Source organism: Vanessa tameamea, chromosome 16 (assembly GCF_037043105.1).
Source record: "Vanessa tameamea isolate UH-Manoa-2023 chromosome 16, ilVanTame1 primary haplotype, whole genome shotgun sequence".
Taxonomy (NCBI): Eukaryota; Metazoa; Arthropoda; class Insecta; order Lepidoptera; family Nymphalidae; genus Vanessa; species Vanessa tameamea.
In genome coordinates, this window is record NC_087324.1 from 5817442 (window position 1) to 5831995 (window position 14554).

The 14554-nt window shown below is 29.9% G+C and overlaps 1 protein-coding gene across 2 annotated transcripts in view; it reads left to right on the forward strand.

The window, feature by feature from the left end:
- The window catches only part of LOC113393970 (ADP-ribosylation factor-like protein 4C), a 56906-nt gene that overhangs the window by 22999 nt on the left and 19353 nt on the right, over positions 1-14554 (forward strand). The window contains exon 2 of one of the 2 annotated variants that reach the window (XM_026631118.2): positions 3133-3158. The exons of the other annotated variant lie outside the window; for it this stretch is intronic. The gene's annotated coding sequence lies outside the window, so the exon portion shown is untranslated. The remainder of the gene's footprint in view (positions 1-3132; positions 3159-14554) is intronic. 2 annotated transcript variants of the gene reach the window in all.

Below are 14554 nucleotides of genomic sequence, written 5' to 3' on the forward strand. Positions count from 1 at the left end.
AACGATGCCGATGCAGAAACAAAATAGCACATACTATGTCTAACATACATGTAAGTGAAACGACGACCGTAATTGCCGTCTTCTATATTCAAATACATTGTTTTCCAATACATAATATAATGTTTCGTTTTGTATTATAATAATTATAAATCTCATTAATATTTATAAAACTTTCTATGTTTACATTTATCATAGATAAATGATAAACAATCTTCACATACATTGTAATTGTCACTTGTAAAGTTTTTTTTTTTTAATTATTGCTACATATTATAAAGTATTCAATTCTACAATAAAAGTTCGCGTGCAATTGAGTACATGTGACATAAGTGAAACTATTTGTTGCATCGCAAACTTTATAAACTTTACATATCTTTTTTTTTTTACGCAATAAGTTGCAAACGGGCAGGAGGCTCACCTGATGGAAAGGGCCGCCCATGGACATCTGCAACACCGGAGATGCGTTGCCGGCCTTTCAGGAATGTGTACGCATTTTTCTTGAAGGTTCTCGAAGTCACATCGGTTCGGAAAAACCGCCGTCGAAAGACGGTTGTGTGATTGCACCGTTTCTATAATGTGTTTCGTTAAATAATGTAATGGTCAAAATTGATACGTTTATAATAGAAACTTGTCATTTTTTACATATGCTGCACCAGAAGATGTTTTACTTTAGCAGTGGTGTCTAAACTAAGATACTTCGAAGTATTGAAGGTCTTCACTTCTATAGTTCAGGGTATCTCAGACGCAGTAGATTTTTTTTTAAACTTCCATATCTCGGAATACATTTCCAGTGTAACACTGTCAATCAACGTATGACACTTGTATTCCGTTGAGATTTTTTTGTCAAAAAATTCGTAGTTTTTATTGGACCGACTTACAGGTTTATAAAGCGAGCCACAGACTACAACGAACAAATTATGCCAGAGCATTCAAAGTTCCTTGGGGATTTTCAAAATACTCCATCTGAATAAAGAATACCTATACAATACAATATATACATACAACCATATTACGACTTCGTTAAACTATATGTTTATGTAAATCCACTACAAAATCAACATACAGCACTAATAACGTTTGACCCAGTCTCTGACATTGAACCCGTATTTAATCAAGCGTATCATCGTATTTTCGGTTACATTTCACGTGAAGAAACAATATGGCAATCCAATTTACATTTGAAAAAATCATAACTATACTAACAAACTGAAAAAGGAATATTTTTTATTTGAAATCAATTTTAATTAGGTCTGCTCGAAGCCACCTAAAACGTAATACCAATCAGCAATAAAATTAAAGACACATCCACGTTAAATATGACACCTTTAATCGCCATTTGACAACGTATTAATGATTTATCCAGTGCCGAAATATAGCTGAAGAATGCACGGCTTTAATGGTTCGGAGTATTGATCTTTTTACTAAAAATAGTATTTCATTGGAAATTCAAAACTGAATCGCAAAGTTCCTCTACCGCTTTAGTAATCTCGGGACGCAGTTTCGATCGAAGCGACGACACTGAATAGTATCTATTAGTTGGCTCTAATGCATTTTTATCTTTACAGCCTACGTATTAAGGCTCAAAATAGTTTTGTTATCGAATAAACTTTTAATATCTTCTATGAAACTCTCGCTAACTTACGTCATCGGAGTTTTTGTGATGCGAAAGGAAAACTTTTACGTACATATTTTCAATAACAATAAATTATTGGAATAAGTCCCTATATTTGATTGAAAATAATAAAGCGAAATAAAATAAAATTAATAATGTATCTACTATATATTTATAATTTGAAAAAACATTAGATATAAAAAAAATTACATACAATAATACAATATACAAAATATATTGAAGAAATCATTGTGTTCAAGAAATTCTGAGAGTATATGTATTTAGAAAGTCTATCAGATAATAACGTATACGACTTGGTGCACGACCTTTGGGCTTGTTATTATCATGTCATATTTGTTACTAAATATCATAATATTATCTAAACATGTTGCAATGCAACACAGTTATCTATGTACAAAATAATCAATTTTATTATTATGACGTAATTAAATTATCTGATAACATTGTCGTTCATGCTTCAAAACGCATGTTTATTTGATAATACATTACATTTATAAATTAACGAGTTTTGATATATTAATTCTAATAAATTTCTTCATATTTTAATATTAATTAATTAAAAACCACACATCACGTTAACCTGGATAAAATGAAAAGTGTACCTACATACAGCGTATTTTATTTATCTTTTTGTTGTATTGGCATGAAAAATACTTCTACATACACATTTACGGGCGTGTTCTATTTAAATGATACTTAACGTATAAAAACCGAAACGTAAAAGCACATTTACAAAGACAATTTTAGCTGGTTTCACGATACCCAATGCTACCTATAATACTTAACCAACAGGAAAATATAAATATTTTTGTCACTACATTTATTAAAATAAAATCAAATACCGTCAGCAGAACATAGAGATAATATGACTTATCTTTTTTATAGGTTTACAGAAATAATAGTTCGGCAACGAATTCGAATATTTGACATAAATATGACGAAATTAATTTGATATTGCTTTCGTTTTTTAAATATAACTCAAATTGGAATCACCTTACGCTTTGCTTTTTTATTAAGAGAAGGTATTCATATGAAAAAAAGCACATTATGATTGTGTAAACAATTTAATTAACATATTTCGTTAACAAAAAACTATTATCGTTTTATTAAAGTGTAATTAATAATTGCAAATATTTGGGATATTGATTGATTGCCTAGTAAGCGGATCGAACATTTTCGAATCTGAAGACGACTCCATTGTAATGACACAATCGCATTTCGTTCTAGCATTCATTATTCAAAAGATTATTTCATTCGATGGCTACATTATTATTCCACCCACGGCTTTGAAATGCCTTAACAAAGGGATAAATTGAGATTAATCGAATTGGTTTCCGTACAATGTGTGTGTATGTGACTGAACATCTTGCGGTCTCATACGCCCATTTGTTATTGACTTAAACGAAGTATATTTAACAAAACAATCACTGTTCACACGTTTTTTTATAACATTTTCGACTTATATAGAATATGTTTAAAAAATAATGTTTTTTTTTCAGATTTGAACGGCTGGACAAATATCTAGGTAAGCATTTAAGTTCCAACAGTTACGATATTACTAGATTGGTTTTCGTAAGTTTAATCACAATTATTATTAATTTCCTTGATTTGTGAACAAAATTACATTACCTATTTAATGTTGAAAAGCGTGTGAGAATATAGTAATTCAATAAAAAATTCCATTATAATAAAACAAATCTATGTGAGAAATTACTCCGTTGTCCTAATAAAGATTTCAATCGACTGTGAAGTAAAAGGAAAACATTTTTGTTAGGAATAAAAACATCACCTGCGCTATCCTTAAATGGTTAATAACGTTTGCAATTTATTACATACCCAACATAGACAAAGTTAATTAAAGTATAATTCTCATTATACATAAGATTTTATACAGTACTGGATGTACAATATATTGACGTCACAGATATACAAATACATATAATCGTTCATAAACCGATAATTATGTCACAAATTTTTGTCTTTTAAATAGATTATTATATTCAGTCCACCAAATCTTATCATGCATTCAATTTTGGAGCTATATGCATACAAATATATATATATATATATTACAAAACATATTCGATATCTGCAAATTGATTAAATCAAATATACTACGTAACATAAGTAGTGCAAGGTGCTTCCTCCCATAAGCTGTTTGCGCATCCTGATACAAAGTGGTCCAATGCACAGATTTGAAGCACATGTGTGGGAACATACACCCCCTCGCAGGGTGCAGCTGTGACTGTGGGAATATGCGGAGATAGATCAATAAATAAACGCAATCCTCGTTGACTTAAATAACATTCACTTATATTTAATATAGTCAATTGATGCTTATATATATAAATATCTAATATTTTATTGTACTGAATAATCAGTAATCTTCCTAGCCAGTTTTGGCCACAGCGATGTCGCGTTCCGTATATGTAGGTATAAATTATTTTATTATGGCATATAAAGCCGATTTTATGGGAATGCATATAGTTACAATTTGGGCATGTTAAAATCCCGCCGACATAATTGTGTGATTTGACCGATGATGTGCTGGCCTTTAAACAGTCACACTTCCTGTCACGTTCAAGAAAATGTTCCGTTTCAAAACCGTTAAGTTCTGTCACATGGATATAACATATACATTAAAGTTTATTATATATTAGCTGTTTCCCGCAACTTCATCTTTAGATTCCGTAATTTATATGACTATGTCCTTCTCCTATAGCTTCCAACTATGTCTCTATATTAAAATTCATTATGATCAGTTCAGTGGTTTAGTCGTGATGAGATAACAAACGAATAAGCAAAACTGCTTTCGCATTTATAATATTTATCTGATAAGTAGCTCAGAATTGATAATTCAAGCTAATTAGGTCGAATATGAATGATGATAATTATAATAATTAATATATTTTATTATATTGTTATCATTAACGTAACATTAAAAGTATGTAAAATTTATTTCCAAATCTTTGTGTTCATTAACATAACTAACATCTAAACCAGATGTAGTATAAAAAGACAGTCGGATACACTTTAAAGTCTATGACAATCCGCGCTGTTCTGAAGTATTCGTCATTCTCCATTCATTCGTCAACGTGGGCATAGTTTCATAATATGCAGAATAGACAATAGAATCCTGAGACAAAAGGACAAGATACACGCTTGAAATACCGCAGACTGTATGTAAACAATAGGGAAGTGGGCCAGCGACGATCTCGAGACATTCGAGCCTCTTTATGAAGTGTGGAACTTTTACCATACTTACCTTGTACTATTCTAATATGATCTATTTTCAAATAAATATTAAAATATAAATTTAATTATTATAATACCTGCTTTGATGCAAGCACACTAACCACAATTCGACGTGGTCAATATTTGTGTAGTGGGTATTTTAAATTTATTTAACTGACTTATATCCCCAGATCCAATGTTCTATTTTGAGATAGGTCAGTGCCGTCAATAATTCTCAATTGCAGCCAGAAGAAATTTGCAATTCTAGCGCCTGAAATCTTTCCGTGTGTGTCGGATTGCCATTATAAAATAATACTTAAAGCTAATTTATATTATATGTGCTACCAAAATATATATTTTAATGAATATTCAATAGTTAATTTTTTTGACGGACGTTTTTAAGCGGTCGTAAAATCGGTTGTATAACATTAATAACGTCTTCCAACACCCACGATTTAGTAGACAAAAAAATTAAGAAAGCCATTACAATATCAACGTAAAAATAAAAAACTGTTGTCTTCGGCTTTTACTAAACATCTAATAGGATCTGAGTCATTATTTTGATATTTAGTCACTCTTACAGAGCGCGCACAAAATTAAACAAAAGCTGGTATATTTATTTATTAACCATGGCGTTTTAAGTGATCTTTTAATTTTTTAATTTAAAATACTTTATTGCACAACACAGAAAAAAAATATTAGATAAATGGTGCGCAAAGGCTGATCTTCTTATATTGAAATTTAGAATCTTTGTAATTTTAAACAAAACATTTTTATGTTCTATTTATTTAAAATTAGTATGTTATGTAGAAACTCTATTAAATAATAAGCTTATATTTAGTCGTTAAAAAAATACATACAGTTACTTAAATATGAAATATTAAGAAGAGATAGACATTTAAAAATACTACGATATTGCTATAAGGGATTGATGTTTCACAAATTAATTAAATGATTATTTCATTTAATTAAGGTCCACGAAAATAAGGAAAGGTAAATTTGTATCTTTAACAAAAGTTAATTTCGAAGTAAAAGTTCTATGCCGTGAATATAATGGGTTTAAACAAATTTTATTGTTCCAAGAAGCAGACGGTAGGAAGTTTATTATGGCCGTTAAGTATTTTATCGTTATTTGTTTTTAGATTGAGAACAATATGAGTTAGGATCTTTAATTAAAAAGCCATTCACAAAGTCATTTTATTTGCTTATATTTTAATGAAAAACTAATTAAATACGTTTAGTAAGAACTTCTTAATAAAATAATATAAAATCGATTAGTATAAACCCAAGATTTTTTTGAAAAATCAATTCTTTATCTCTTAAAACAATAGAAGAATAACTTCGAAAACATTCATCACACAAATAGTAATCAAAACGATCCGTAAGAGACAGAAATAACTAAGAAAAACGTAGTCATCCAAGCTATAACAATGTTTCTTCCAACGTGAGTTATTTAAAACTCACATTATCATACTACCTGATAAATATTTTGTTCATATTAAAATTATAGGTCTAAACGTACCTAACTCTGTTGTAATATGTTCTCGAGTTTGGGTTGACAATATATGACGCTGAGTGTTGATTAGCGAGACAAAAGGTAATCCATAACCTTTTATAGTTATGACTTTAGTGAACATATTTCCCTTAGTCATACTAACAATAGCTTTGATAACAAAAATCCAGACTTCTAGAAACGATATTACAAAGACAGAAGATGTACATCCTTTACGTTTAAAGAATATTTTCAAACATTACATTATTATTATCCTACCTTTATATTAATACTATAATATATTTTATCTTTTATTTATTATTTAATAGTAACTTTAAATATATATTGTATCTAACTAGAAAACAAAGGGATGCTTGACTGCGTCATTGGCAATAAAGTTGGCTTAGCTAGTACATTATATCCCTCATTAGCTTGTTGCTCGCTGAGTGATGGGCAAATAAATAGGTCGGATATTAGGGGACAGAAATGAGAACGTCCTAGTGGGACACTCACAGTGCCATCTTTGTGATTGATGGAACGTTACGCAAATAGAATTCACTAATATAAATTTTACCACGATCAATCCGCCTACTGTACATAACATGTTTGTTTTGTTACAGACCTGGCTTATTACTCGACCCGTCTAGATGATCAAGTGCCCTGTGACCTGGTTTCAAATATCGAGTTGGGGCAATAAGAAACTATTGAGTTTTTGTGTCAAGTTTTTTTACACGGTCGATCCTAAACTCTTCTCTTCGTCGGAATTTCTGTCTCATGGAGTGAGAAAAAATAAATTGAACTTATGATAGCGTACACACACTATAGTATATCCAGTGCTATGATACAGTGTAGTGGCCGAGAAAAGTCGATGATGATATATCATCATTATTAATCTGAGCTTGAAAGTCTTCCCTGCTTCTTTTCTCGTGCAAGTCTATATGCAAAGTATAAAATATCAATTTTTTTTTTTATTTATTTATTTTAGGTCGCTTTTTAACATCTAGGGTCATTAGCGACCACAGTAATCTAACAATTCTTATATTAAATTATATACATCAATTAATTTCAAAAATTTTAAGGTTTCAGAATATCCTACTTGATTCAAACATTCTTTCAAAGTTTTAGGTACATTACATATTCGTTTTTCATTTTTGTACGCCATATAATCGACTAAAAGATGGGAAATTGTCAGGTTAAGTCCACATTTACATTTATTTTGGTTAGTTTTTGTTATTAAGTGGATATGAGTCATATTTGTATGTCCAATACGCAGTCTAGTAATTATAACTTGTTCTCTTCTACATCTGAATGAAGTAGGGGCTTTATCAAATATTGATTTTGTTATAGCGATTAATTTGGATGTATTTTCTAACTTCCAGTACTGATCCCATACTATTTTTATTTTATGTTTTATGTTCTTTTTAATTTCACCTGGGGTTGGTTTGATTGTATTACAAATATCTTTTTCATTAGTTGCTTTTCTAGCTTCACGATCAGCTTTTTCGTTGCCAATTATTCCTTGATGACTTGAAATCCAAATAATTTCGAATATGTAATTATCATTTAGAAGATCAATCATTTTTTGTTTTATATCCGTAATAAGTGGATTATTATTATTTTTATTTTGTAATGCTACCAGACATGATTTCGAGTAAGAATAAATTATAAATTTCTTAGAATTAGATTCGTTGTGAATTAATTCTAATGCTTTAAATATAGCTGTTGCTTCGCAACTAAAAATCGAATAAAAATCCCAAAGTCGAAAATATCAATTATGTTAAAATGAAGTTTGTTGTAAATTATACCAGAAAAAATGATAAAACAGACATAAGGCAGATTTTACAACCTGGCGTCAGCTTTGCTTGGAAATGCCTTTCTTGGTAGTCTCTAACAACCCATATGATGACGTTTCCGTCATCAGATGAGTTGCTACACCGAGTGCTAGTAGTAATCATAGACGCACTTGACAGATAACATACCTCAGTCAGCTCTATTGACTGACTTACTTGATAGGCGGACTGGTTAGAATTCCAGTTGAATATAATAAGGCAATATTTCATTATTTTGTTATTGCAATAACGTAGATACTGTTTATATTTCATTCTTAGAGTTCACTAATTACTTTATTATTACGAAAACGACTACGAAATTGCCGATAACATTTCAGAATATATCTTGTTAGAATTATATCATTAAGCAGGATTTAGGCTAAGATAATATTTAACTAGACATAACTGACTTGCTTTCTACCGTAACTGAATAAATATAAACATACATTTTATTAACATAAAGTTACTTCTAATCTCCAAATTCGTATACAAATTATTTATTTTAATCTTTTAATACGAAAAGATTAGCCTTTCCTGTTAATAAAGTTCAATGGCCTCTATTCCAGTCACATCAATTATAATAAAATCTGAACTATAATTGAAATTTTATTATTACTAGTCTATGTCCATCTTTGTTAAAGATCAATACTTTTAGGAAACTTGTTTTTTTGAACCCGGGTCGACCAAGCTGTAATCACTGTTACGGTAAAACCGTAATACGTCACAGCATTAATTTTTAATTATTCAACAAGACAAAAAGCCCTCCCAAACCGAAACCAGTAACCAATAATAGCACGTAAATAACAATAATAAAGGCTATTATTGTATGTTATTTAAAATAGATTTAGAATTTTCATTGCCACTAAAAAAATAACCAAGTTATAGAGTATAATGGAATGGAAAGGTTTCTTTTTATCTTTTGTCTTTCTTGACATGAACAAGGACTTCCAAAAATTGTACACGTTTTCATAAAATTTAACAACATCAGACAAAGGAGGAAGTACACTTTGTTCATTATCAAAACAAAGATACTTTATATAAGAAGCCTATAAGTGCTTTTGAATCGACATTTTTCAACAAACAAAGATATAAATGCTACCTAGAAGCGAAAGAAACTCTTGTTTGAAGCTTGTTCATTTAAGTTCATATTACAAAAAAGAATACACCTTCTTTATATGCAAATGCTGCTCAAACACATCTCGCTTAGGGCAAATCATTAGTATTTTATTCCACCACGCTGATCTACTGCTCCAATATGAATTGGCTGGAATAGAGAAATTTAGATTTCTTATAAATAACTTTCTTTACCGAAGGCAGCGACAGACATTTGTTAATCCCAGTTTATTACATGGAAATATCTGCGACGCGTGACCTGGATTTCAGAACCTCTCTTGATTGATTTCTATGTTCTATCGAGCAATTTCGTTTTATATAAAGAAAAGAAAAGTGTTCGAGAATTTTACTTGACCAAGTTTTTTATTGACCACTCAATATTAGAGTATCAAGTATTCAATACGCTCAATCAGCTCAGCGACTAGAACACGTGAATCTTAACCGAAGGAATACGGCTTCATACCCGAGCGAGCACCACTCATTCTCGGTAACAATAGAAAACATCGTGAGTGCATGTATTGGATGAAACTCCACTCACATGTTAAATCAACTCGCAGTGGAACAGATTGGTGAAATAAGCCTCAAACCATCGCCCCAAGAGGAGACATTTGCCGAACCGTGGATGAATTGCTAGCTTATTTCCTTTTATCAAGTGTCCTTAATCCGGAACTGCTCGGAAATAATATAGAAAGGAAAATAACCAACGACGTTCAATAATATGTTTTGATAACCTAATGTCGATAACAAGCTCGTTAAACTTTCTATTTACGTAGAACGGTAGAATGCATGTCTTAGTTTATCTCTGAATCGTTTCATTTATATTCTTGAAAATATATTCATACATATGTGATTATTTTTTTTGTCGTGTACATTTTTATTTTCTTTTACAAAATCTTTCTTTCAAAGACATTCAAAGGTTTCTTGAAGAAAAGCCTTCGCAGATACCAAATGTTTTACTTCGAAACCCTCTTTGGAAAACATCCAATTTAATCACAAAAATCGAATCAAAAGCCAGACCCTAAGATTATCAGCAAACTGTTACGTATAGAACTATATTACTAAGAATAAGTTATAAACCAATAATTGTATTTCTATCAATCATTTAATCTTCATAATAAAGAAGAGATTTCGTCTACGTGAGTGGAAATGATTTAGAACATTAATCAAAATTAAATTTAAAAAAAAAGTTTTTAATATTTAGATAGACGTAGCTTATAAACCTGCCTATATGTTGAATATTTAATATTATATTATATTTTTGACAGAGCCGTTAATTAAATTTTAGTTTTGAACGATTTTCAGAAGAGCGCTCAGATACTATTACATACGCCGTAACTAAGTATGACACGATAATACTCTTAATGCATTTGTAAAATGACAAATTGTCACTGGCAATTGTCATTAAAAAAAAATGTTTTAAGCAAAATACTTTTGTGAGTTATACTTAAACTATGGCAATCGCTTCAGATGACACTGATTAAATTATTTGTCAGCGTAGAGCTTAATTTAGTAGTGAAGCGAACAAATACCGCAAGCGTTCAAATTCGAATCTGCGACCTTTATTTTATATCAGTAAGCAGCCTAAATAATAAGTCATTTGTAAAATATATCCCCACGTCAAAACGCATTTTTGTATAACGTTGTTTTGTACGTCCATAATTTAAATTAGTTTATATTTACTTAATTACAACTAAACTTAATGTATATTTAGTTTATTATTTATCATGGTGTAAATAGTATATAATATTACGTTGTTATTGTGTTTTGAACGTGCATAATGTCGGAAATGACAGAATAAATCATGATGCAAGGTTATCTTAGTTATTATGAGTGGGGGAATAAACGTGTAGTTTTAAGTATTTCTGATAACGCAGTTATATGCAAACAAAGCTATCAATCAACTACAATAAGTTTTTATTATTCTTTGCTTGTTTAAGGACCATATGTCAACAGTACGTGATTATTTCTAACTAGAAAAACACAATGGATTAAACATTTCATATCTATATATGAAACGAATTCTTGAACTCTATTGTTTCATCAACCCAAATCAATTTAAAAATAATGAACATTAATACCTGATGGCGTACAAATTTTAAATATCGATTTTAAAGCTAATAAAAAAAAACATTCAAACGGGACACGCTATGACACACAATGGAAATAAGTGAATAATCTCATTTCTTTTATACTAAATTCGGTCTTACCGTAGTAGTAATATCCGTAATGAGTATTTTAATGACTGAACCCGTCTTCAAGGTACATTGAGCACACCTGTACAGTCAGATCAAACAATATTACCGCACAGCCGTTACCTCGGACCTTGACTCTGTAATACTTTTTGTACAATCCCGCGAGCAATTGATTTGAAGGTGAATTCGTTTCGCAAAGCCCTGACAAATGTTGGATAATCTTTTTGGCAGCCATTTAATAGTAATTGGTTTAGTCTTGTGAAATAACAAGAATATACACTAACGGACTTATATTCTGCATCAATGTTGAAAACGCTTGAAATATACATTTTAACCAAATATTCAAACTTGTTATACAAATTCAGATTTAATTCGTTAATTTCAACAGCGTAGTATCATATCCTTACGTGTATGTTTGTATACTGAAAAGGACAATTCATTTTTTTTAACAAAAAATATAAATGATAGAGCTAACTTGATTGTTAAATATGTAATTAAGTTGATACTTAAGTTAGCTCCAACTCTTGTATGACAATATAAATAACTCTTAAAAACATAATTGTGCATTGTTCAAATAATTACATTACAAAAAATTTTTTAGTTAAAAACTTAAAATCAACATCTTTTTTAAAAAAAAGTAATCAATGAAAGGTAGTAATTACCTTAGTATGTAAATTAAACATTTTAGTATTAGACTAGCTGAAATCTGAATGCAATTTCTCGAGTCGGTGACCGCAAACTGTAACCTGTTCGTTAACTGAGGGTCATTTCCGAACAAGATTACATGTTCATAGACAGTGATATTTTCTAATCGAAATCGGAACACCTGTTTTCTCCTTAGATCAAGGAGTTCAATAGAAATGAAATATTACAATAATTGACAATATCAACACTTAGAGAAAAGCATTTTCTAATTTAATGTTAATGTATTAGTTAACAAGTATATTGATTCCTAAAGTAAATTTCTATATTGTTACTTATATTTAATAACACATATATGGACTTACAATCAAATACATTGTGGTAGGGCTGTTAGTAAGCCCGACTTGGTAGGTACTACCCTCTCACTGCATAATCAACCGCCACTACTTAAGACTGTATTGTTGTATGCAGAGTTTAAAGGAATGGGTCAGTGTAACTAAAGGCACGGATAACAGTTTAGTTCCCGAGATTGGTGACCATATAAGGGATAGTTAATATTTCTATGGTCAGTTGTGAGCATTTACCATCGGGTGGGTAATTTTCTGAATAAATAATGTATGTAAAATGACAAGAATAAAATCTATACTAATATTATAAATGCGAAAGTAAATCTGTCTGTCTGTCTTCGTGTTACTCTTTTACGGCCAAACCACTGTACCACTTTATTATGCCTAATTTTTAACAGGGATCGTTAGAAGTTAGGAGTTAAAAGCCGAGCGAAACCGCGGGCAATAACTAGTTATTAATAGTATTGTATAGTTTCCAAATACGTAACCAATACTTTTATTTTAGCAACTCTAATATAAACATTAATATGTTAAGCTTAATAGTATGATGACATTTCCATTTTAACTTGAAGGTAATTGCAGTAAACGACCCGTAAAACATTTTTTATAGTTTTTCTTATTGTTAAAACATTTTCTAATAGCTGTTAACCTTCTCAGTATTCGTATTTTTAAATAAAACATTATTTAAATTGAAGCGTTAACAGAAAAATTGTTATCTGTTCAAACTTTAATTGTATAAATACTACCTAGTACATATTAGGTAGTATTTAATTTTGTGTCATTCTTAAAACATTTTTTTTAAAGAAATGATTTACTTCTATAATAATATTATAAATACGAACCTAATTTAGATGAAATTTGATTTGGAGTTACATAGTATGAGTTGCAGGTAAAGACAGGCTACTTTTTTTAATTCGACCCTCCTAAATTTTGTGTTATAGGTTAAAATTTTTTTATAAATTTCGCACGGATAAAGTAGCCCGTTCAGCTAGTATAAGATAAAGTATAAAGTTACGGTCCCTTATACAGTTACTCGATAGCTGAATTCGAGATTTTCATATGAATTCGAGAATGCAAACCCTACACCAACCTACTGAGTACTAGATTACTCAGGTTGAACTGTAATTGAATATGTGCAACTAATATCAGTAATGTAATCCAATTACAAGACCGACATATGTATGTATATGATATATATAAGTAGATGTACATATCATAACGACGTATTTGTAAAATTTCTCTAAGAGGCTGGTCATTTTATATTACTATTTTATCAGTCAAATGCTTACATTAAAAATAGAGGAATAAATGTATGTTACATATCTGGTCAAAACTGTATCACTGGTTTGGAAAAAGACATATATATCTCAAACCTCAAAAGAACCGCATAAGAAACTCAATCGAGTTATTAGTTCTCCTTTATGACCTCTTTTACACTTATGTAATTTATATGATTGATCTTCTTTATCAGTTTTTCTTTATCCATTTCGTAAAAAAATATCTCTTTTATAGGAGGGTGGAAATTGTTACATTCCAAACGTATGTTATCTTCGTTTTCAGAATTGTTCGTTTTCACCTTTTAACACGATTATTCTCTAGATTATTGAACCTTACAATTTAATGTTTTTGAACGTTTTTAAGAAGCCCATTAGAAAAATTGTATTGTCACACAAATATGTTGAGAATATAGCCACAGATTAATGAATGGGTTTGGTAGAGCTCTAGCGAGTCTCGCAGATACTAGAAAACTACCCACATAAATGTTTTAATACAGACAAATTGACACACAATGTTATTAAAATCAAACATCATAACTTTTATAAAAAAAGAACAACAACTTTACTTCCCAATAATATTAATAATAATTTTATTTATTATAATATTATAATTATTAAAAATAATAATAATATAACCAAAGTAAACCAATGGTGTATGAATTTAAGTAGCTACTCGTTCATCCTCTTATTGAATTACTCCAATGAAATAACCGTTAACTAATTTACACTAAAACTACTTAGTAAAAAATCATTAAAACATACTTGGAATCAGATCGTAATTAAATAAACACATTT